A 27,041-nucleotide genomic window follows, 5' to 3' on the forward strand; every position below is an offset into this window, starting at 1 on the left:
ATTCCCTTTGGGGTTTCTTCCTTTTCCCAATCCCCCTCCTGTTTCATTTCCTTTGCTACCTGCGCCCAAGCCTTTGCTTGCCTAACTAAGTTATTGTCCCGGATCCACCCCGTACTGGTCACTAATGCTGATTCCCAAAGGGTGTGGTCTAAGGGATCACTCTCCATTCCCAATTTCTTTATCATTCTCCTGGAGTCCTTGATAGTTGCTTTTCCTTTTCTTCTACGTACTATCTCATGAGCACTACAACTTTCCCCACAATCATGGGTGTTTCTTATTGTGTTTCCCATAGTACTATTGCGCGTCCTCTGGCTGGTTCCTCTTTTTAATAATCACCCCGGTCCTTATTTACTTCTGTCCTGCAACTTGCGGTACCCACTTATTTATAACTGAGCTCAACGAGCGTATTTCAGTGCGTTGGTGTGCAGGCCCTTTAATATGATTTGTGACTTGGCCAATGTGACTACACCGGAGTCACGTCACTAAATCCCCTGGGCTCCCGGGTGAAAAATAAACCAAATGGTTTTAAATTAACCTTAGCGTGTGTGTAAATCTTATACATCAGCCAGAGTGTGAAGCACAGTAATGCCACACAAACGATAATAATGAAAGGCCTTTCCGAGCATTCTGGGAACATGTATGGGTTTAAGTTGTGTAGTGTGAGATAGAATCAAACAATCTTTCAGACTCCAGCTAACAGTCCCCGAGAAGTGAGAATATTCAGCAACATAAGGAGCCAGCAGGGGCGTCTTTTCACGCGTAAACCGGACAGGCCAGTATTACGGGAAGAGGTTAGTCTTTCTGGCAGGAAGTTGCCTTCAAGGTAGACTCATATCATGCATACCACATTCAAAACAAACAGACAACATATAATAGCAGCACAGAAATTTTACCTTCCCCAATATACCTATACTATTATCTCAGGGATATTCTACGGTTCTTTGCCAATAAGCATTGGGCAGAAAGAAGAAAGACTTATCTATACTGTACCTCAGATCCGGCTAACAGACTATGAGCAGGGGGAACACAGAATGAGGTTGCAAGAATAAGCTTCTTACCTGATCACCGGTGAATAGAAGTCTGTGTTTCCACTGCCGAGAGCCTGGTTGTGGTGCCGGGTCTGCCGTACTGAAGTCGATCTGTTTATAACTGCCCCGCGATTGGAAGCGCCATTTACTGTTAGGGCAGTCCTCAATGGGGACAATTCAGTATATTGGAGAGGAGCCAAATTCAGGATGATGACGAGCTCGCCGAGAATTTCAGACAAGAACACACGCTGGTTCTCAGAATAAAACTCTTCTTTATTGGTGCATGACATTGTCTTATATACCCAAAAGAAGGGCGTTTACATGTTAAGCTGTCTTACAATTATTGGATAGTTTCATTGAATCATTATAACAATTGGTCAGTTTTCATTTAGCTATATTTAATAATTAACATATGTACTAGTTTGCAGGGCATATCAGGGTGAATAAAGTCCATTATTGATTTTTCCATTAAATGCCAGGTGCGAGCTGGCACAAGCTACCTTAATGGTCATTATTCACTGATACTAGTCAGAAGTCCTGTAATTAAGAGTATTAATAACCGGCCAAGGTTCTTTCTGGTCACCTGCATTGACTGTACCTTGTGAGGCTTTATTTTTATAAGTGAATTTAAGACAAAGAGGTTCTCTATAAGGGCCTCAAGATATGTATGGATGAGAGTATATTGGGTTTATCCCTATCAACAACCACAAGTCTTCCTCAATCTGTCCGTCCTAGGAAATCCTAGGAGAAGTGTCTTGCTGGGAGAGGTAAAGGAGAACCCCAATATCACTGTGGCTGAGCTCCAGAGATGCAGTAGGAGATTGGAAAAAGTCAACTATCACTGCAGCCCTCCACCAAACTGTGCCGCATACAGTTTGCAAAAAAACACATAAGGGACTCCCAGACTATGAGAAAAAATATTCAGGTGCTAATTCTAAGAGGTATCGGTAGAGAAAACCAGGCATTGCTCATCACTTGCCAAATACAATCCCAACAGTGAAACATGGTGGTAGCAGCATCATGCTATGGGCATGTTTTTCAGCTGCAGGGAAAGAACGACTGGCTGCAGTGAAAGGAAAGATAAATGAGGCCAAGTACAGAAATATCTTGGTTGAAAAACTCCAGAGTGCTCTGGACCTCAGACTGGGCTGAAGGATCACCTGCCAACAAGGGAATGACCTTAAACACATAGCTTAAATAACAAATCAGAGGCTTCAGAACAACTCTGTGAGCATTCTTGGCTGGCCCAACCAGAGCCTTGACTTAAACACAATTGAGCATCTCTGGATCTAGACGTTCACCATCCAACCTCAGAGAACTGAAGAGGATCTGCAAGGAAGAATGGCAGAGGAACCAAAATTGCAGGTGTGAAACAATTGTTACATCATTCTGAAGAAATCTCATGGTTGTACTAACTCATACGGTGCTTTCACTCAATAGTGAGCAAAGGGTCTGAATACTTATGACCATGTGATATTTCAGTTTTTCTTGCTCAATAAATTAGCAAAAATATTTACAAGATGGGGTGGAGAGAAAACATTCAAAATGAAAAAAATTACTATTTTGATCTTGCTAATTGGCTGCAATGAAAAAAAAAGAGTGAAAAATTTCCATACCCACTGTATATTGGAAACATAAAGTCAAATTAAAAAAAAGATACTAAAGGCTGCATATTTTTTTTATCATTGATATTACTGATGATGTTTTTTATTAACTTTCTTTATAAAGTATAAAAGAACAAATATGTCAATATTTTAATATTCATTTGTCACTGTACATTGTAAAATAGTGTACACACTGGCAGTATCTGTGTAAACAGCTGATGGTGACTTTCTGTCTACTTTCTTTTCTTTCTTTTTTTTTTCTCAAAAAGTCTCAAAATGCATAAAAAGTCCAGCACATACACTAGCAGGGGCCTAGAGGAACTGTGAGACTTTTTGTGGGTCCCAAATCATCAATCAGGCTTTGCACGGTGTTGCATGGCATTGCACTCGCAGTAGTTCTATGTTGATGCCAGAAAAACGAAGAGGCACAAATAGTCCTGTGCGACTTTTTAGCAGTGTATAGTCCCAAAAAACCCCAATGCGGCTTTTATGCAACTTTTTACGCCAAAAAAGCCCAGGAAAAACAATGATAAAGAACCACCTGTATCTGAATGTAGCTTGCAATCTATGAAACACTAAAATCCATATCTTCAACTCTGTCCTCTATTAACTTTATTCTTTAACTCCTTTATTTAGTGAATAAGATACTTTATTCAACAAAGTCCATCTACTTTTTCTGGTTGGATAGTGCCCTCCTGGGTAATAAAATGAGATTATACAAAATATTGCTCACCTCATGTACATGGTTGTAAGTGGCCACATCATGATAAGCAATAGAATAGGACCTCATCGGAGATCTGCAGGGGCACGTATACTATGTTGAATTTTTTAGAGCCTAATATTTTAATACGTCTTAAAACTATGAAATAAATCATGAAACATCAAGATGACATTTACTACTTTATGCTGCCTGGTTATTTAATTAAAGTTTAATGTTCTAAAAAGTAGCAAAAAGAAAAGAATATAAGTGCATAATTTTAGGTAGGACTTAAACTTTTTCAACTTGTTTTTTTAAATCATTTATGATTTAATGGCAATTTTTATCCCAAAAATGCATTAAAATAAGAAGGCATAATGTGCCCATCCTGCAGTCAGTAAAACTGTATTTTAAAAGCAAGCCATTCTTATCTGAAGTGACTAGTTCAAACTCAATTTACTTCTTCCTTTCACCCCTTTCAAATTCACATACGTGATCAGCGAGATTGTTCTGAAGAGAGCTGCCTGCTACTGTGACTGGATCAGCTCTAAATTGAGGGCACAAGCTGTGTCCTTTACTAAGACTTTGGAGCAGCAGAAACAGTCATCAAGGGGAATACAGGGTGAGCTTCTTACTGGTCTGAATCTTAGAAGAATATGTTTACAGCGGAAGACTAAAGTTGCAATTCATTAAAATAGAAAAAGTTTCCCTTACAAGTAATGAGTAACCTCAATATTTTATCAATGAAAACTTCAGCTCATCACACAAAAATATGACACCATATATATCTTTGTACACTGAATGTCAGAATATGGCAACAGTTTTATTTTTCAAGTGATGGCTTTTAGAAGGAAGGGAGAAAAAAAACAGAAAAGAACAGCAGTGCTAAAGGGTTAATTATGGTGGAAGTAGAAAGACATTGGGACATATTTACTAAAAACAGAACAAACTGCACTATGTGCACTTTGCCTGTGTAGTGTGCAGGGTGCGCCAGATTCATGAATTGCGTTGCCCGTTCTTCATGAATCTGGTGCCAACCGAAACTGCCCTGACAGAATGTGCCAAGTTTTTTTTTGGTGCACCTTTAATATTGGGCGTACAACACACTTCTGTCATATACATTTAGTCTCAGCATGATCATAGGATTCAATTTCCCAATGGTGGCCTGATGGATTCACTCTGGTGGTACAATTCAGCCACTAGGTAACAATTGGTCATAGTAGTTGCTGTCAGATCCTCAAATAGAAGTAATATTTGGCAACTGTAAAAGCTAGAGCAACAGTACATACAATTACTATACAGATTTATTGTTTTTAAGAGGCAATGGTGTAACTGAATCAATATGAAACCCCTGGGTGTTGTCTAAAGCAGTATAATTAGTAAATACAAGACTGTGGGGGACATGTATCTTAGTTTTTTTGTGTGTATATTTGAGACATTTGTAAAATCTTTTTTGCACCTTATGTATGATCATGTCTTTTTCCTTGTGATACATATTTAGGTTTTTTTGTCCTGTCAGGTGCAACTTTTGGCTTTTTTTTACTTTTTGTTGCAAATGTCTCAAATGTAACTGGACGCAAGCCATTAAGGAGGTTATATACAGGAGAGGACACTACTGTAAATTTTGGATCTCAGGCCATGGCCTGCATTTTTAAGCACTCTAGCCACATCCCAGGGAGATGACGACAAATGCATGAGTTTCACACGTTACCACGCATTTGGTTGGTTTGAAAGTGTTTCTCTTCATTATTGGAGAAGCAAGCAGCTGCTTGCTTCTCTTGCTTCTTCAGCAATGAAGAAAAAAAGAAAAAAAGACTTTCTAACCAGCTGAATGCATGGTAAAATGTAAAAAGCATGAGTTTCTGCAATATGTTTAAAAACGCAATGTATACTCCACGTGTCAATGTAGCCTTGAAGCATATCTATTAATTAAAATTTACATGTTAAAACAGGGTCCAAGAAAAAAATCCTTCCTCTGCAGTTGCCATGGACCAAGTGTGGATTTGCGCCTAAAAATTTGCAAAGTAAACAAAAAAAAGTGAAAAGTTACATGGAACATCTGGAAAATAAAGATACATAAGGCACACTGCATAAGGTACAGACCAAGGTGTACTTAAGAAACGACAGCAAAAGTCTCAGTGAAAAGCCGCAATAAGACAAAAAGTCACAAAAAAGAAAGCAAAAAACTACCAAAAATAAAGATGCACGTCCCCCAATGTCTGCTATGCTTTTGTAAATAACTGAAATATACAGTTCTTTTGCTCCGATAAATACCAATCTTAAAGCTGCAGTTCTGAAGCTACTTGATGAAAACGCATCTCTATATTTAGGTTTTAATTTATTTAATTGAGTGATCTTTGACATTTACTCACATTTTGCTCATCAAAATAATTTATTCTATATAATGACCTATTGACACTTAACATTTAAAAATGTATAAAATTGAAATGACCACTTTTAACACATCGATTTAAAGCTCTTATTCATCTTCCTAGTCGTCTTTCTTTCATGAAATACTTATTATTGACCTGTATATATGAATCAAATATCACTCTCAGTTGAAAGTGCATACTTGGCCCTATGGAGGTTGGGAGTGTGACACTGCTTACCTTGGGGTGGTTAGGAGACATCCTGACATTAAACTTGGCATTACAAATTTTATATCTGTTATCAACCTGTAAGAAAAGACTAAAGTATAAGCAGCAGAACCCAATGGTGGATGGGCTGCTTATAATTTGCAAAGCTACTAAGGGTGCAGAGCCCCTAACACTGTGCTTCCTGTAGACCCTAATACCTGTATCATGAATTGCCCAATATAGTTATTAAACCCTGTTTCAGGCTTGACTATGAGGTTCAGCAGGTTCAAGACTCTGAAGTGTCTTCTCAATATGGGAAATTGCACAGTTTCTTCTCTGTTGATTTTTATACAAGCAGTTCCCAGGTTATGTACAAGATAGGTTCTTTAGGGGTGTTCCTAAGTTGAATTTGTAAGTAAGTTGGAACAGGTATGTTTTATAACTGTAACTCCAGACAAAACATTTTTTGACCCCATGACAAAAAATTGTCTAGATTTTGTGCTGTTATGGGAACAATGATTATCAATAAAGCCTCATTACAGACACATTACAGCTGATACTTTACAGTCTGGGACTAAGCAAAGCACCCAGAGAGCTTTACCACAGGCCACAGTGGGCAGAGAGGTCCATCTGTAACTAGTTGGGGGCCACCTGTAGAGATGGGCGAATTGATTGTAACGAAGTGGAATTCGGTCCAAATTTCAGGGAAAATTTGATTTGTCACAAATCCTAAGTTTACGGTGATTCGTGGGAACAAAGTTTTTTTTTTTTCTCCTTTATTACCAAAATGGGCACGAGCACAATGTGTTACATCGGGCAGAGAACTCTGGGAAGAAGAAAGGAACACCCTCGATCAAATGTGCAGACCAGTAAGCCAATCAGCGACCGGCAGGCTTTTGTGATGTCACACAGCCCTATAAAAACAGACGGCCATTTTCAATCTCAGCATTTCACACTGCATGTGCTGCCTGTAGCGTCCAGCTGCTTCTACTGTACTGTGCTGTAGTGATTTTTCCATCAAGGGAGTCAGTTTTGGGGGATCTGTTTACCCCAAATAGCAGTTCTTTTTTGTTGCTGAAGTGAATAGGAAGAAATCCACATAGTTTCTGGAGTGATTTCTGCTCGTATCCCAGGGTGTCATGGATTTCTTTTTTGTTGCTGAATCATTATGTTTTGGCAATGTGGACAAATGAGGTCTTATTTTTTGCAGAATGAAATGCACTTTACAGATATTTTACATTGGTGGGATATTCAGCTTATTAATGAGAATTTATAAACTGTTTTCAGGTGGAGGGAAAAAAAATCATCAATTATTGGATTTTTAGCACATTTTTGAGTGGTCTTTAACCGTACCTTTAAAACTATATACTAATTTTATTCTTTTGGTCCATTGATAGTTCATTTATATAGTTTTTTCATATTTGCCCAATGTTACTGAATAAAAACCAAAATTCTTTTTTGTGGTGGTATCGTGCTGGAGCACATAACTTTGTTTTATCACTTTTTACAACATTTTTACTGATTCGATTTGCTGAAAAATCTATATTTTTGCCAAGTTTTCCTTTTTTTATGGTGTTTATCGAATGGATCCAATAGTATTTCAGATTTATTGGACACATTGTTATGGATGCGGTGATACTAAATATGTGGGGGAGGGGCTTGTGGTTTTGTGTTTTTTGTACTTTATATGGGTTATATCTGTAATGGTGATGTTGTGGGAACTTTATATTTATTTATTTTTATTAGAAATCTTTTTGTATTCACTTTTTTCTACTTAAATTTTTTTTTCACTGTTAGGCTTGAAAAATTGATCCTCTGCTCACTTTTTCAAGCTCTAACACACATAACACAATGCAATAAAGCTACAGTCAGGCACTGCTGGGAGGCAGGGCCTGATGTCACAAGGCCTCAGTCAGTCCCAGGGCACTCATCTGACCATAGGTCTGCTGAAAGAAAGATCAGAGCCTCTCCAGTAAGCTAGTGGGGGGGGGGTATAATCCATGGGGTACACATATAGAAACCATTTACATGCCCTGGTCATGCTTGACCATGGCATGGGTACACATATAGAATCCATTTAGATCCCCAGGTCAGGGCATGTCCATGGCATGTAAGGGGTAAATATACAACATCTGTGGTATCTATGGTCATTGGTGTAAGGGCAGGGTTTCAGCTGTGATATGCAGCTGAAAACCACTCTTTATGGTGCTGGTTCCAATTGTGAGCAGGCGCCATAACACGTGTGATAATGGTATGTTGTGGGTCAAGACACACCTTCTTGCTGCACTGTGCTATTACAGTCAGGAAATTCCACACCACAGAGACACTGTAGGCTGGCTTATATGTAATGGGTCACTGGGTGCACTGTACAGTGGCAGGCAATAACATGGCTATATGCTGACTGCTGCACCTTGGTACCCTTTTGCTTGTTCTGCTGGCTGCCTGAGGCTTCCTGACCACCATATCTTTGTCCAGACTATCACTGTCTTCCACCCATGTAGGTTCTAGGACCTCATCATCACCCCTAAGTTCTTCTACCACTCAGTCCTTACTTCTGCCCTTCTTTTTTGCACATCAAAATAAGCAACAGCAGTTACCAGTTTGGTTTCATCAAAGATCTCCTCTGATGGTCCTCTGTCCACATCCTCATTCTCCAACACAAGGTCTTGGGAGTCTTGCAACCAAATGGCCCACATTTACTAAAACAGTTGGTGCACCTTTTACATGGGGCACCTTTACAAGTTAAAGCTGACTGAGCATTGAAACACCCATTTCATGAATGCAGCCAAATACAGGGCCAAAATCAAAAGTACACGGCACATGTGTGGGAGAAGCGCAGTGTTGCGGGATCGCCCTGGGCAAAGGACGCGATCCGGCTCCTACAGCGCAGGCCCTAAGAGCTGCCTGTCAAGTGAAACAGCGCAATGGCTATGAAGCATATTGGACCATGGTGTGAGTATACATCTGAAGAATTAAACCAGGGTATTGCACAATCCCAGGAGATAAAATATAATATACTAAACTGTGCAAGTGTAAACTGTGCAACTGTGCATATAGCACAATGCCCAAATATAGCACATCAATAATGACACATGATTTATAATAAGTAAAGTTTTACTGATAAAAACTGTAATGTACTAAAGTGCGATGTAAAAAATGGGAAAATGATAATATATTATTTATGAACTACATACTCTTGAACTTTGACTGATACTGATACTTTGACTAATACTCATGCTATTTTTATTCCATTGTAATTATTCTTTTCTTTCAATAAAGTATGACATTTTTGTATCAAATTTGTGTCAATTTTGGATGGTTCAAGCATTTGGTGGTTTTCATTTGTTGCTGATAGTAGCTTTTTCTTGGGCCCCTACCAATCAGCCAATAATTTTTGGTATGTCTAATAAATCTGATGGGCACCGGAGCTCCAAAGATAGACATTGATCTATTGCAATAAACCTGCCTAATTATATATAACCAGCATAAAAGTATTTTATTTACAGAAGTATATAACAATGTTTATTGCTACTACTCACTATATTCATTTCTGCTATAAAATGTTAGTTTTTGTGAACTACAGTCTCATATTCTGGCAAGGATGCTGTAGTCAAAGACAGGAATAGTGACCGGGTCTATACTACAAAGAGGCAATACATGAGCAGGTATCACATCACTCCTGATGATGCCCACAAACAGGTCATATTAAGGGTTAAGTAAAGTCAATAACTGTGCATCCCTTCGATACGATTGGGACATTGTCATAATTTTCACTCCTATAGCTACACCTATGTATTTTCATATTTTATTCTGTCCAGAGGTTACAAGAATTAAGTGCTTTAGATTTGGGCAAACGTTCTCTAAGTAACTGTGTTAGGTTTTACAAAACTTTTGAAACTTTAGGAAGGTAGTTGGCAAAATAGCTTTAAAGTGATATGACCAATCTGCTGTTTACATTATCAAATTGGGATTTTATATGGCATGCATTCAAGGGGATGGATCTTCGCGTGTAGCTGAAATTCTTAATTACCCCTAAGAGCATGTGTACGTACCAATGCCAATACTTGCAGCTATTTTTAAAATCTTGTTACAGTTATTGATTCTTCACTTAAAGAGTTATAGTTTATGAGTTCAAGAGCGAAATTTTCTGGCACTGGTAAAATTCATCAGTTTTTATAACAACCAAACCTTTATGTCACACTTTTACCAATCATTGATTAATGAGAATAAATTAAGAGATTTAACTAAGTGTTGAATCTAAATTAAAGTTCTTCATTTCTGATGGAGTTAATTTGCACAAAAGCTGAGTAAGATGACTTGTAGGTTTATCATCTGAATGGCAAAACTCTCCTTTCCCACTACTGGCATTTTCACTGCTAATGAGTGTCATGATTTCTTCAACATGTCATGTTCAGTTGTCACCCTGAGGTGACAGGACGTGTCTGTGGCTGAACTGGTTAGGACAACTGTCAACTGGATGTGCTGTTGTGATGGCCGAAAGCTAATTCAAGAAGACAAAAATAAAAGATGCCTGAGCGTGGCAAGAATAAGAGGGAGAAGTCAGTCCTGTGTGCTGTGGTTCAGAAAAAGAAGGTCATTTCACATTGGTCATAGCACATTACACAAAATCGCTCTCCAGTCCTTGAATGTAGACTGGCATAATGTTAATCCTGTCTCCCTTTATAGCTAGCTGTGAAAGGCATTGTGGCAGAAGCAAGTTTACATTGTATTTAACAAATCATTTTATATGTATCGTTGTGACTTAAAAAAACATCTTTTGGTGAAGAAATAATCCTCTCCACCATATTAAATTGTTTTTCAAACACTTGTTTACTGTTTTTTATATCATACAAACATATGGTAAAACAGAGAAGGTTAGAAATAAAAGAGTAACCACATAATAATTACCACAATAGAGCTCAGTTTATTGGATCCCGTTCTTTGGGGGACATTGGAACATGGTGAGAGAGTAGAAGCAGCTAGTAGCTGCCCAACACACATTTACAAAAAAAATCAAGTTAATTAGTCAGTGACTTTAATGGTCATATTACCTGTATGCCAGGTTAGTCTTCACTTTTGTCTCTCTCAATAAGATGAAATTCAAACATATAAGCAAAAATATCTCTAACAGCTATACAGTATAACTAAGAGGTAAGATGTGGATGAGATATAAAAGTATGTACAGGTGAGGAAACTTTAATATGCAGTAGACAAGATAAGTATAAGGTAACTAATCCACACATAACAGAAAAGCAAATTTTAGCTTTAGCTTTCTGCCATATATTATCAGAAAAATGCAACCTGCCATAGCGTGTTCCTAGATTTACAATAGTCATATATTGAAAATACAGCAGTGATGCCTAGTATACAATAATTAGGTTCCCTTACTCGGCAAAATGGGCTAAATCAACAGTCCATTGGACCCTTACATGCTAATATATGATCAGATGTAGATGGTGTGAAAATGTCTGTCGATGATAGTCATTTACTGTGATGCACTATAATTGAAAGCGTCCCTTCTTACACCAAAGCTATAGGGAGCAAACAAATGTACATTTACCCCTGTTATCTATTTTATGTGTTTATGCACAAAGTCCTTTACTGTGTTGCTAAAGCAATGACATTTTTGCTCTGCCATTAAGCATTCTAGGAAAATGGAAGCACACATTTTACTTCCTGCAGAAAGAGAGAAAGCAGAATTATGAAGATTATGATACTGCTCGTCTCTACCTGTCGTAGTAATGCTCATTCGAGCCGAAATTACTACCTGATTAACATAAAGGATTGAGACAGAGTCTCACTTTCCCAGCACTTAATTTTAAGCTGGAAGGATTTATTCCCCTCCATGTTCTTTAATGCAGTGCAGCATGCTCCAAACCCAGCAATCAAATGTGGTTTTTCTTGCCCTTTAAAATACGGATATGTAACTAGGTTAGTGACATAAAATATAATAAAGTTACCAGATGTGAATCTGTAAATTCCAGAATAAAACGTAAAGATTTACTGAGTTCTGTAATCAAATGAGATTACGATTGCAACATCATTCTAATGAGTTGTGGCATTTAAAGTGTTGTTCACGACCTGCCATGAACTCTACCTTATAAACTGTGTGTAAAATTCTTCTAAATATGTATGCTAAACAATGAGATGCTAATCCAGTAGCGAGTGCACTGATATCCTTTGGCAAAAATATAATGTATATTAAACTTGCTCAAAGCAATAAAAATGGCTCCACAGCTTATGGCTTATTTCTACTGTTTTCCATGTATTATAAAAGTAAGAACACATGTTTCAATTGTTACACTGCTGTTCAGTATAATCTAGAAATATAAAGAATATTGCGAATAATAATTAACCATTTCCCCCCAGTGCCCGTTTTAGTTTTTACGTTTCCGTTTTCCATCTCCCTTTCGCCCCACGCTGGCCCACTGCACAGCAAGGCACCTCCCCGTCCTTGCCCAACTAGCGCATGGGGCAGAGCAGTCACTATTCCCGGCACTGTGTATATACTTTGTGGGTAATATATATATATATATATATATATATATATATATATATATATATATATATATATATAAATTATTTATATAGGGGTTGCTGTCCATAATATAATTCCTAGTAAAGTATAGAATATAAATAGTTGAGGGGTCTGCATGTATTGTAATTCAGGGGCAATGTATATTTTTATTCCATAGGGGCACTGTATATATTCTTTATTAATTTAGTGGCTAAGGTATATATTTTTCAATGTGGTATGATATGATAAATTGTTTATGGAGGAATAGCTTATAATAAAATTTTGCGGATACAGCATGGTCAGTCATAGTGGTGGTATTTTTGAAATATGTAGGGGTTGGAGTATATTTTTGTTGTAGTATATGTGGGCAAGATGGCATAGTGTGGTCAGTTATGTTTTGAGGGATTTACATAATTAAGAGTACAGTGTGGGGTAAAGTTGTTATTTAGGGATCGCTAACCTGCAAATTACTATGGTATTTTCAGTAAAGGTTTATTACAAATTATGAGTCATGGTTGGGAGAACTTGTCATGCAGGTCTGGACCTGTTGAAGAGTAGGCAATTGTAAATTACCAAATGCCATTTTGAATTTCCTGGTAATTTTAGAGGATATAAGAAAATTGGGGATTAAGTGCAGTAAATATGTATTTAAAAACAAGAAACTGGTGGGGGCCTTCAATCTCTATGCTGATCCGACTATGATAGCCTTAATTTGCCACTGCTTGGACATCCAGTATTTGGACCAACTGAGGATAAGAAAGGAAAAGGGAAGAAATGCATGAGAATACGAGAGGTTAGAAGGGCAGGGAAGGGAAAACAAACAGATAATTCCAAATAATATTGCATTCTGCCAGGAACTTTATGTGACAATGGTCACATGCCAGTGGTTGATTTGCCAAAAACAGTATTATAGTGCTTTTCAAAAAGTAATGTTATAGTTATTTTCAGCAATAGTTTTGGCCATCATGTGTCCATCTACATCTTACAAGCCTACAAAATATAGCTTAGCAAAGTCTATGATGGTCCTACCTTATTGTTGGAGGACCATTAATGAAACCTTAATAAAGCAAGATTTTAAAACTTTATGCCCTTTACTAAATAAATTAAGGGTTGTGTGGTACCATTGAGTGGCCCATACCTTCCTCCATATCTTAGTAAAAAGCAGGAGTTTAAATGTAAGAAATACATTGATATATAAATGTTCAAAAAATACATTAAATATTTTTAAGTCAAATAACTCCTAATCATCAATTAAAAGGATTTTATAAGCATATTCTAGAATTTCTACTTGTATGGAATAGATAATTGTTTCATGTTAATTTTTAGTGATGGGATCACTAAAACTACTTTAGAAAGCAGTTGTGACTCCTATTTACTCTGTGGATCTGCAGTTACTGTAGTTGGCAGGTATGACTTAAGCTTTATTGGCACACACATCTCATCAGACAAATGCTTGATTGAAAAGTGCTTTTAAATAGACTGCAGTTGTTCCTCAATGCCTACCGCATGAATTATTTAGAAATGTAATGCTCTCATTCTGGTCTAGCACAGAAGCACAAGCAGCAGAAGCTGCCGCTCTGAAATCAATGCTAATTCACTTTGTGAGTATATTTCATAAAATGAATTTTATGATGCATGACTCCAAATCAAGAAAAGGGTCAGAGACATTATTTGGCAACAGAAAAGAGGAAAGACTGTAAACATTTCATACATGATGGTAAATGAGCCTTACTGGAACTGAAACTAGTATATATATATATATATATATATATATATATATATAGAAATAGAAATATATATATATATATATATATATATATATATATATATATACACTCACCGGCCACTTTATTAGGTACACCTGTCCAACTGCTTGTTAACACTTAATTTCTAATCAGCCAATGACATGGTGGCAACTCGGTGCATTTAGGCATGTAGACATGGTCAAGACAATCTCCTGCAGTTCAAACCGAGCATCAGTATGGGGAAGAAAGGTGATTTGAGTGCCTTTGAACATGGCATGGTTGTTGGTGCCAGAAGGGCTGGTCTGAGTATTTCAGAAACTACTGATCTACTGGGATTTTCACGCACAACCATCTCTAGGGTTTACAGAGAATGGTCCGAAAAAGAAAAAACATCCAGTGAGCGGCAGTTCTGTGGGCGGAAATGCCTTGTTGATGCCAGAGGTCAGAGGAGAATGGGCAGACTGGTTCGAGCTGATATAAAGGCAACAGTGACTCAAATTGCCACCCGTTACAACCAAGGTAGGCAGAAGAGCATCTCTGAATGCACAGTACGTCGAACTTTGAGGCAGATGGGCTACAGCAGCAGAAGACCACACCGGGTGCCACTCCTTTCAGCTAAGAACAGGAAACTGAGGCTACAATTTGCACAAGCTCATCGAAATTAGACAGTAGAAGATTGGAAAAACGTTGGCTGGTCTGATGAGTCTCGATTTCTGCTGTGACATTCGGATGGTAGGGTCAGAATTTGGTGTCAACAACATGAAAGCATGGATCCATCCTGCCTTGTATCAACGGTTCAGGCTGGTGGTGGTGTCATGGTGTAGGGAATTTTTTCTTGGCACTCTTTGGGCCCCTTGGTACCAATTGAGCATCATTGCAACGCCACAGCCTACCTGAGTATTGTTGCTGACCATGTCCATCCCTTTATGACCACAATGTACCCAACATCTGATGGCTACTTTTAGCAGGATAATGTGCCATGTCATAAAGCTGGAATCATCTCAGACTGGTTTCTTGAACATGACAATGAGTTCACTGTACTCAAATGGCCTCCACAGTCACCAGATCTCAATCCAATAGAGCATCTTTGGGATGTGGTGGAATGGGAGATTCGCATCATGGATGAGCAGCCGAAAAATCTACGGCAACTGTGTGATGCCATCATGTCAATATGGACCAAAATCTCTGAGGAATGCTTCCAGCATCTTGTTGAATCTATGCCACGAAGAATTGAGGCAGTTCTGAAGGCAAAAGGGGGTCCAACCCGTTACTAGCATGGTGTACCTAATAAAGTGGCCGGTGAGTGTATATATATACAGGCAGTCCCCTACTTAAGGACACCTGACTTAAAGACGACCCCTAGATACAGACGGGTTCTTTACTTTAGTCCCAGACTGTAATGATCAGCTGTAAGGAGTCTGTAATGACGTTTTATTGATAATCCTTGTTCCCATTACAGCACAAAATTTTTAAAATGCAATTGTCTCTGTACCACCAGATACATTTCTTTTGGTCCTAATTATAAAATATACAGAAATATACAGTTCTGACTTACAAACAAATTCAACTTAAGAACAAACCTGCGTAACCTATCTTGTATGTAACCTGGGGACTCCCTCATTTTATATATATATATATATATATATATATATATATATATATATATATATATATAATAAAAATCTCTGCAAGAGATTTACCCATCATTTTCCTAATCTGATCAAAGTATCATTAGATTAACTATTAATAGATATGCATCATTTCATTGTTATGCAAGGAAAGTATATGGTGAATGCAGAATTGTGTACATTTTTACAAGAAAAATGGACAATCAGTTGGTGATTGGAATTTATTTAAAATCTATGTGAATCCACAGTTAATACAACACACAGTAGGGAAATTACAGCCACAGAAATTGACATGTTTTGTAGATTTTAATCTAAAATAGAAGAAATCCTCTTTGGCATCTCTAGTTTAATCCATACACAAATCTGTGCAGATTCCCTGATTTTCTTGCATATGTGCACCCATGTTGATGTACTGTTAAAGGCAGGAGAGTGTAGCATGTTTGTTTCTGAAATTTTTTGCACTGCAAGTTGCTACAGTGTGGAATCCATACAGTGACAAAAATGCAGAAAGCCCAAAGCAGTAATCTAGTAGGTATTGGCCCACATTTACTAAGGGCTGTGTGCCAGTTTTCTGTTAACTTTGCATTTTCTTTTTGGTGCAAACTGCTTACGCATGTATGTAACAAGTGACTGCACCACATTTCTGGCGCACACAACACAATTCTGGTGCATACTGCATTATTCTTCATTCAATACAAATATTGGCTGAAATTGGCGTTCTAGTGCTCAGGCGGACCATGCAGCACAGAATTGTTAAAGGTGCACCAAAAACAGTGGTGCACTCTGTCGGAGCTTTGTAGGGGGTGCAAGATTCATTAAGAATGGGTGCCACAAATCATGAATCTGGCAAACTCTGCACACATAGTGCAGTTTGAACTGTTTCTAGTACATATGGGCCATTGTTTTCATCAATATCATCTAAAAATAAAAATAGTAGATTACAAAATTGCAAAAAAGACGTTCGCACTTAAGGGTAAGTTGAAAAATAATGGAGAATATTTGCCAAAAATCTGCAGCATCACAAGCAGCACCTCTTGTGCACTTTTTGAAAAAAAGAGCTTTATACACAGTTTTTGCTGATTTTTAAAAAAACTTTTATGTGTCTTAGCTTGTTTTAAAAGAACAAATTTTAGAGTTCAGGCTTTAGAACTAAGTTTGCAAAGGTCACTGTAAACTGACAATATCATGTTTAGTCCTGTGTAGTTTCATTTGTAGAATATTTTGCATTCATCATTGAACAGTTTTAGGAGGAATGTAAAAAATAAAAATAAAATAAAGTAGCTGTTTGAACTCTAAATAATTTACCGTAAAGAAACCATAAAACAAACATAATGGGGCAGATTTATCAAGCAGTCTGAAAGTCAGAATATTTCCAATTGCCCATGGCAACCAATCACAGCTCCCCTTTAAAATATTCATGAGCACTGGTGAAATGAAAGCTGAGCTGTGATTGGTTGCCATGGGCAATTGGAAATATTCTGACTTTCAGACTGCTTGATAAATCTGCCCCAATGTTTCCTTGACGGCATTTCAACAACCTTATACCTATTGAGCATTTGTCATGAAGTGAACATTATGACATTATTGAGAAGTGGATAAACTATTCCTGAATCCTTAGGTAGTATTCATTTAAAAGATGTATAGATTAAACAAAACAGACAATAGGAAATGGAAACTTTATTCTGCTTTAATGCAGTATTTGCGCTAAAAAGAGCTAAAAAGATTTCAAACTGTGAGTAATTGATGAAAAATAACATGGAATTGTATAGTTATTAGTGAGTGGAGAGTACTTAATAGAGTACTTGCTAAAGCAATGCATTGTCTCATTTTTTCCATTTATTTGCCAAGTGGTTATACTTTACATGGATTAAATAATTGATGTTAAATGCACATCGGAATAGATTTTCTCAGTTGACAATTGGTTCATGAGCTTATTTGAGCATCTAGCTTAAGGGGTTTGTAAGAATGTATTTCCACAAAAGCCTTAATATTTAACAGGTTCTAAAGACTCATTTGACATATAAGACACTACTCTAAGATACCTATAGGGGAGTTATAGTGTTTTAAACATAGTAAATGATTATGCTGCAATAATATTACATGCTATCTGTACACTCTTCAGGTATATAGACCTTTTTCCTAAAAACAGTAGGTGTTTAAACAAAGTGGTTTACCTCAGGTCTATCAAAAACATTTTGTAGGGTTGACCATTCAATGCTCTACACAACAGAATCAATAAACACTGCAGTAATGTCAATAAAGTTTTCCTTAAGGAAGGTTTTGCCGGATATTGTTTATTAAATCACTAGGGAAATTTTGATCCGGTAAAGATTTCACTAATTGATTGGATAGCCACTAAAACCTAAAAGAGAATACACATAAACGATACAGGTTTAATTAATGAACTGGATACCCTAACACCTAGGGCAGTAGTGGCGAACCTATGGCACGGGTGCCAGAAGAGTCACTTGGAGCCCTTTCTGCAAGACTTGAGGCCTACTTCTGCAGTCTGAGGTTGTAAAGGACATGCCACGCTCAGTGCTATTTTAAAGTGACACATCCTTAGCTGCCTGGGACTGCAGGATGCCTGAGAAGGTGTGGACAGAGCTAGATTATCATTTTAGCTCTTACTCTTGAGCCTGCAATTTTCTCTGAAACTGGGACTCTGGAGGGAAGCTACAATAAAATGCCAAATTTCTCCTCCTTCTTTCTACTGTATTGGTGTCCTCAGATCGCCAATATGATGGAAAGTCGTGATAGAGCAGGGAGAAGTAAGTTACTTCTTAAATTGCCATGTTGCTACTTTGTGATAAATAAGTGGGTTTTGTTGTAGTTTGGGCACTCGGTATCTAAAAGGTTTGCCATCACTGACCTAGGGGTTTAAATGAGGTAGCAGATCCCTAACTACCAACAATGAACTGTTCACAGCTTTCACAAATATATTATAACATTTTAACTGTTGTATTAGTAGGTTGTCAATAGAACTTTATTGTCACAAAACTTTGGGCCTGACAAAGGAATACATGGTCTAAATGCCTTACAAGAACTTAAGGAACTTTACAAGAACTAGAGGATACATGTGTCATTAAAAACTACCTTAAAACGCTTTGTACATAAGAAGTTGTTTTATGCAAGAGAATTTTAACCTATTGGAATCTTGATTTATTCATTTGCAATACATTTAATGTTACCACAATGTTCAGGACCCCGAACCAAAATCCAGACTTCCAACAGAATTTCAGGTTTGGCATTTGGGCTTGTTAGAGATTTTTATTTGCATGGTGACTTTCAAATTAAATCTTTTATGGCTCCCGGTACCAGGAGGAGAGAACAAACCCAAGATGCAGACACGGTCTTCAGCTGCACTCAAATCACACCGTTTATTTCCAAACCACAGTCGTATATAACACAACAGAAAAAGCAACATTGGGCACGAAAAGATAAGCATACTGCAATGCTGTTGCCCATAATGAATTTAGCAGCACATTCTCGGAAAAGGTTGATGAAGTGTAAACTATTCCCTGTTCTCAGAGGCCTCCCTGTTTCTCAGACTAACTGGCCTTGTGTTAGCTCTGTTAAGTCATAACATGGCCTTCAAGTGGAGAGGAGCGAGAACACAGTGAACACTTTCACACTGGATGAAGTTTGAATAGTGACTTTTAACCATATAGCTTCTGAGTGGGCAACATAATCCCCCCCCCCCCCCGCAGGTCAGACCTAACATGGCCACTGTATCTAAAATGGCTGACAGTATGCAAGATGGCATTGGAAACCAGGCTTACCCCTGGTTTGGGCACCTGAACCTAGAACCACACTTTAGCAAGAAGTTTGGGTTCACCATTTGGAAAAACCCTCCTCCACTTCCCCTGCCAGTAAGCTCTTACAGGGAGCTATGATCTTTGGGAAAATAGAGATGTGCATGTACTACAATGATTCTAAAGTTAAAGTTATAATACATTAAATTACCCAATGATTTTGAGAATGTTTTTTCATGACATGCTGTACTTTGCATTAGTGGTATATTTTGGTAGGAATGTTTTGAAATTATTTATTTAGAAAATTTTAACAATTTTCAGCTAGTACTACCACCCAAAATAGAGACTAACTTCCATTTGTCACGTCTGCTTTATGTTGGCATTGCTTCTTTAACCATTGCCTTACCAGGTCCTTTTCAATTTTTTTGTTTTTCTGGCTTTTACTGCCCTCTTTCCACAGGCCATATCTTTTTTATTTTTTTCATTCTCAGATATTATATTAGAGCTTATTATCTATAGAAGAATTGTTCTTTTTAGTGGCACCATTTTATATTTGGTTCAGTGTATAGGAAAGCTATAATAAAATGAAAAATTTAGTAACATTTTGGGACTTGGGGATACCTAACATGTTTATGATTATACCTGTTATGTATTCATATATGTGTTCTAGGGAAAAGGTGCTTTGAATTTTTATATTTTGTTATTTTATTTTTACTATTATTTCAGGCCCCTTAGATTACTTCAGGTCCTACTAGAGAACCCCAAAGGGATTGATCACTCATACAATATACTGCAGTACAACTGGAATTTTTACGTTTTATTTTTTTGTGATTTCTTTTATTTTATACTTTTTTGAAGGATTATTTACAGTTTATCTTTTGTAAGAGTGAGAGACTTAAGCAAGTAATGGAACATTGATGTATTGCTGTTTATTACATTGTAATGCAGATGTATAGGCTGACACAGTGGGAGGCAGGATCTGGCTTGCACCTAATGAAGATATCAGTGGGGTAAATAATTGGATCCCAGGGCTATAATGTACATTATCAGATCTGCCCAAATCCAGCCAATGTGGAGGGGAGAAACAATTGTAGGGGTAGGAGTTGAAAGGTGAGTCTGTGGGATCACCATGATATATCTGTATATCAAGGTTTCCTAAATACCTGCTTAGCATGATGTACAGTTAGGTCATGAGGTCATGGTGCAGGAAGTGGTCAATTGATAGTTGTGTGTATTTATTTATTTGCTATTCAAATGTATTCTAATCATGCCATTTAAATAGCCCTCTACTATCCATATTGTGTGTTTTATGTGATTATGCTTTTTGTTCCACCATATTATTATTGAATCCTTATTGGCTTTGATGTGCATTTATTTGGAAGACCATTATATTTTCACTTGAGCTGGGACAGGATAGGGTTTGTATCCTTATGCACAATGGATGTGTATTTTAATTGTTTTCAATCATTTGTTTATCAATAAAGACATTTTTGCACATATTACTTTCAAGCACTAAACATTCTTCATTTTGTTAATGGAGGCTGTTAATGAACCTCAAATGTAAACTTAGCCTAAAGCATGTCAAGTTAGATGGCTATAGAGGAGAATTCCTTGAAATCAAAGTGTGTGATCTTTATTAGTGCTGCAGTCTTTAATTCAACCATTTATTACATAAGTATTTATCCATCCAACCATCCATAAATATTTAAGCTAATTTAACAAAGTATAATATTTTGAGGAAAGTCCATAGTTTTGTGTGCACTGATTTATTCGGTCCTTATAACAGTTTCTCATTATACCATAAAACTTTAATCTCTAGGCAATTGCTTCTTTGACATGTGCACATCTATTTTGTTTAATATATTGCCACTTTTAGAGCTAAGTGTATAATAATGTCCACTATGCACTGCAATAAATGCATTAGAGCATTCGGATAGGTAAAATATTCACATTTTTACAGTACTGTATTTCTCAAACACTAGAAAAATTTAAAATGATGAGGTATTAGAAGGAAATAATATTGATAGACCAACTAAACACGGTAGCCTAGAATGGGCTCAAATAAAGTATGAGCTTCATGTAACTGCTTAAACTGTTTTTGTGACTGATATGTAGGTAATACTGGATTTTTTTCCATTAATAATTAACTCCTTGATGACCTGACCCTTTTCTTTATTTTTGTCTTTCCATTTTTATCTCTCACCTTACAAAAGACATAAATGTTTTATTTACAAATCTGCATGAGTGTTTGTTATTGTACTTCTAAGTGCAATAACAAATGCAATAAAAAATTGCAAAATGCAGTACCATTAACAGTGTAGGAGTGCCTTTTTCTTAGAGGCTCTGCATGTATGACTTTCATTGTACAATCTAAATTACACCTCTTCTTGCATAGACCTTTTAAGGTATCGTTTTTAAGGAGTATGGATATAGTTTCAATTGCTATGAATTTGGTGACAAGAAGACCTTTTGTTTACTTTTTATCTAAATTTTTATTTGTTGCAAAGTGGCTAAGCTTGTAATACCTAACATGTTTATGATTGTGTTTATTTTTATTTGTGTTCCAAGGAAAATGGGAATTATACTTTAACATTTTTATTTTATTTATTTATTTAAAAAAAAAATTACGACAGGTAATTATGAAGCAGTAATACAGAAAATAAGAGCTATACTTGGGAGGTTGGGCGACCAAATTCTTTCAGTTCTCCGAGAATTATGGTACATGACTATGATGAGGAATGGTCTTTTACAGTGACATTCAAATAATTGACACTCCCAGGTGCAGGGATATTCCCAGACTTTCCTTTATATACATGGGTTCATTAGTCAGTCATTGCCCAGTATAGAAGCAATAGCGAATAACATTTTGTGGTCTTTCTTTGTAATGTATTTATTTTTGGTGCCTAACTTTGTTCTCTTATTATGCTAGTTATGTGTCTGATATTTATAGTAAGCACAGTTTACCGTTTAGCTATGGGTTATGTGTAATTGGGAAATATGGGTATCAATGATTCAGGGGGGTTGCTTTATTCGCCTTTTGATAACATAACTATGTTATAAACTGATGCTTGCTTTAAGTAGCAGTGCCCTACTTGGACTATGTTGTTGCTTCTCCATTAAAGTAAATTGGGCTCAGTTGCTCAACCACACAAAACCCATAGACGTGTGTAAGAATTTTTTTGATAGAAAATATTTATGTTTTTCTAATCCTGCAAACACCTTTACCCCAAACACACCACCATTCCATGGATTTGTGGACTCAACTGTATAAGATTTGAAGATCATATTCCTTGTGACAATTTCTCCTGCCGGGCCTGGAAAATGGACCAGCAGGCCGGCATTGTCATGGGGGCTCAGAAAGTCATTGCAATTGCACAGCAGGATACTTAATGAGAACAAAAATAGAATCTTCACTATGAGGATTTCCATCATAAAACTAACAGAAAGATAGGAATCAGAGCAAAAAATAACATTGAAAATTGGAGGAAATAGGTTAGGTATATGTGTCACAGAAATGTAATGTGCAGTCATGAAAGCCCTTCATATAAGCATGAACAGACTGAAAAGAATATAGTTATATCTCTAGGACCTATGGGTACCTATACACAGTGCATCTCGTCAGTGATAAACACATGAGAATTACTGGTAAATGCCAGCAGAAAAAGTGCTTTGTACTATAATGCTGCTTCATTTCCCTCCATACATGTATATAGTAATGCTGCACACCCCTCATTAATAGGCCTGACCGCTGTAAGCAGCTTGGTCTGGCGTTCCGAGGATTATGGCAGTGCAGTTTTTGCTAGCTATGGGCACATTCACATGGCCGTCTGCGGGGACGTACATGCGGCCGCAAATTTGCGGTCGCATGTACATAGACGGCAATAGTGGCGCGGCGCAGATGCGGTGCCACACATGTGTGGCACCTATCCGGCCCGCACACCGCAAAAAGATAGAGCATGCCCTATCTTTTGGTGTGTGTGCGGCCGTGCGCCGCTATTCTCTATGGAGGGAGGAGGGGCTGCCTCCTCCTCCTCTCCAGCACACGGCGGTATGCTGGAGTGAATGTACCCTATATCGGTATGTTCCGATAAAGCTAGTGGTTTAACATTGCTTTTACTGGAGTAGGGCTAGGAAGCTGCTCAGGGGCTAGGGTTTATAACAAATGATATTGCTTTTTTTGCTATGAAATCCATGAGACCAATAGCAAATGTCATCTAAAATCAGACACACAAAGTTACTGTACAGTTGCACACTAGGCTTTATAACAGGTTCCTTGTAAAAGAGATTATGGAAATGGCCATGTGTAAGAGGTTTATGCTTAGGTCTACCAAAAGTTTTATTTAATAAAATTACATGATTTGTTTCACTTTCTAAACACACTTACTCTTTGTTGTTCATAGACTGCCACAATAAGACCGTGTTGTCTCTTTTTTTTCGAAAGAACAGTCTGCTTCCAAGCAAGATATTTTCACACTGGTTTCAAAGCTGCCATAAAATGTGTTGTTATATTACAGTGATAGTTTATTGTTATATCATGGCTTATTTATACTATGGTTTATGCACAGTCTAAAATACATGTACCAAAACGTATGTAGTGTTTATTTATGAACCTTGGAATACATCAGTTTACCAGCAGAATAAATGAAGCGTAGGTGTTGATACAATAGAATACATTAAGAGGTGACTCACATGTTATATCGCCAATATAAATGCAAATATTTGATTATTTTTAATCAAGCATTTTCTAATAATCAACCTCTGCTTCTCCACCCACACATAACAGGACAATAAAGGATGAGAACAAGTGCAGAACGGATCTGGTCTTCTCGTCACATCATGAAACAGGGCCGCATCAGCCTTATTTTATTCTCTAACAATTTGTTGTCACATTTCCTCTGGGATTGGGATTTCTAATTTCCGTCCTCCCTTTTACCCCTAAAGGCACACAAGGGCTTCGGCCTTCCCGGTGATTGCTGGATCATATCCCTCGCTGCTCGCTGCATGCTGCCTCTGGGTCCTGTTTCAGCTTCGACATAATCAAATCTCATCTCTGCCTTCCAGACCATAAGCGCGCAGAGAGAGTAATGACTGCAATCTACTCCAGGCAGAATGCACAAGCCGTCTCTAAATGTTTTGATTTATTCACGTAATAAACTTTTCTATGCTAATATTTGGCCGATGCAAGGACAGGATCAGTTTAGCAGCGTGGTGATGTATTGCACTGCATTGTAACAGTAAAACAAGAAGCTTCCTTTTTGCTTGCTACAAGCGGCTCATTAACACTTACTGTTGCCAGTTCAAGACAAATAAGACAATCAAATACTTTGTATTACACAGGGATATGCATGAGAGATATGCAGGAGATCATTTGCCAGGAATATAAATAGAGACAAGACAAACGATTGCTAACTGTGTGCAGTGCCTCTTTCTCATGCTGCTTGACATAGCATAGACATGAAGTAATGATGGAAATCTGATAAAATAATCCAGTTTGTTTTGAGTAATCAGAGACACGGATTACAGAGAGTCCACTCACATCTCAGTCCTAGGAAAAAGCTGAATGCTTACTCAGTGGACAGTCATTTGCTGATACCACATTATTTCTTCTTCTTCGTCTTCTTCTTTGTCTTCTTCTTCGTCTTCTTCTTCGTCTTCTTCTTTTCTTTTTTTTATGCTCATATAAAGGCTATCCTCACACACGTTCTGTTAATATTCTGTTGATATTGCGTTTACACTGCATTCACATAATCAAGTTACAAAATTGTGTTCATATTGTGTATACATTCTGTTATCATTGCAAAAGAGTTGTGAAAGCAAATGTGATGTTACCACAAACACAATGTTAATGCAAGTTTGATAACATGATATAAACATTATATGTGATGTAAACAAAAAAGGTGAAAGTTTCCACGTTACATTTACACAAACATGACATTTTCATGGCGTTTTTGCTAACATTGCATTTATGCTTGCCTTACATTTGCATTGACATGACACATGCATGGCGTTTCGCTGGCGGTTGCGTTTGTGTCGTTTGCATTGTGTTTACATTATGTTTACATTTAAGTGGCACAACTATTACACTTACAGTTACATGGTGTTTGTATTTACTTTATGATTGCGTGACGTTTGCATTTAATATGTGCTTATGTGGAATTTGCTTATATGTTGTGGTTACATCGCATTTACACTTACAAGGCATTTGCTTCGCATTCATTTGGCATTTGTATTTGTCGCATTTACATTTGCACGTATGTGGTGCTTGCATTACACTTGTCCTGAGTTTGCATTTAGCTTATGCAGCATTTGCATTAATCTTAAGCAATGTTTGCGACATTTTTATGCTTACGCTTATTTGGCGTTTTGTGACGCTTATGTGGCATTTGTGCTGTGTTCACACTTTCATGGTATTTGGGTTGCGTTTGTGTTGTGTTCGCGTTGCATTTGTGTTGTGTGTGTTTTGTGATTACACTTACCCTTAAGCGTTTGCATTTATTTTGTGTTGAGTCACGTTTACGCTAACGTGACATTTACATTTACGTCCCATTCATGCTTATGTGGTGTTTTCATTGTGTTTGTGTGAACATAGCTTTTAGGGTGCGTCCACAAGTTCAGTTTTTCAGATCCAGTTTTGGAAGCCAAAAGCGGTTGAGACACATAATTGAAAGGTTCTACTACTGTACTGCACTCTACTTTTACTCCATTCCAGGTTTGGTCATTAAAAACTGCATCTAAAAAACTGAACGTGTGGTTGCACCTTTAGATGCACATAGAGAATTCACTTCTGTTCATTGCAGCTTTTCTGACATTGTCTGCCACTGATTGTACAGTATGGGAGACAATTAGCATAATGCACCACCTCAAGTCCCAGCTCCTCCTCTCTGACCAAACATAGATTACAATGCTTGGATACTGGTAATATCTCTGCAACCGTGGGGGCTAGAAAGAAAATTCAAATGCTCCTGAATTCATGTAGCAGCCCCTACAAGGTATGCTAATCTATGTGCGAGGTGGTGAAAGATCCTCTTTAAGGACATAAAATAAATAATTGCAGAAGCATTAAAGCGTTGTTCCCATTTAAGCAAATTGTTGTTATTGTTTGTATTTTAAAAAGTTATACAATTTTCCAATATACTTTCTCTATCCCTATTTTCATCTATATTCCTCACTGTTTTCTAGATCTTTGCTTGCTGTCATTCTATATAAAGATTCTAAGTTTACTATCAGTAGACAGAAATCTGACCATGGTCACACATAGGTGCACTGCTCATTACAGTCACAGAGAGTCATCAGATCTGTGTGTTATAATGAGCCGTGCACCTGTGTCACTGTGGATAGATTTCTGGCTACTGGTAATATAATATATTTATTTGCTGAAATGACCAGCAAATCCACAAAGTCACAGTTCTTATGGTAGAATAAACCTGATCTTTGGAAATTGATTTTTTTTCCCGAAGTTGAGTGCTGTTAAATTATTCTTTGTAGTATTCT

The sequence above is a fragment of the Engystomops pustulosus genome, chromosome 2, assembly GCF_040894005.1.
Source record: "Engystomops pustulosus chromosome 2, aEngPut4.maternal, whole genome shotgun sequence".
Lineage (NCBI taxonomy): Eukaryota > Metazoa > Chordata > Amphibia > Anura > Leptodactylidae > Engystomops > Engystomops pustulosus.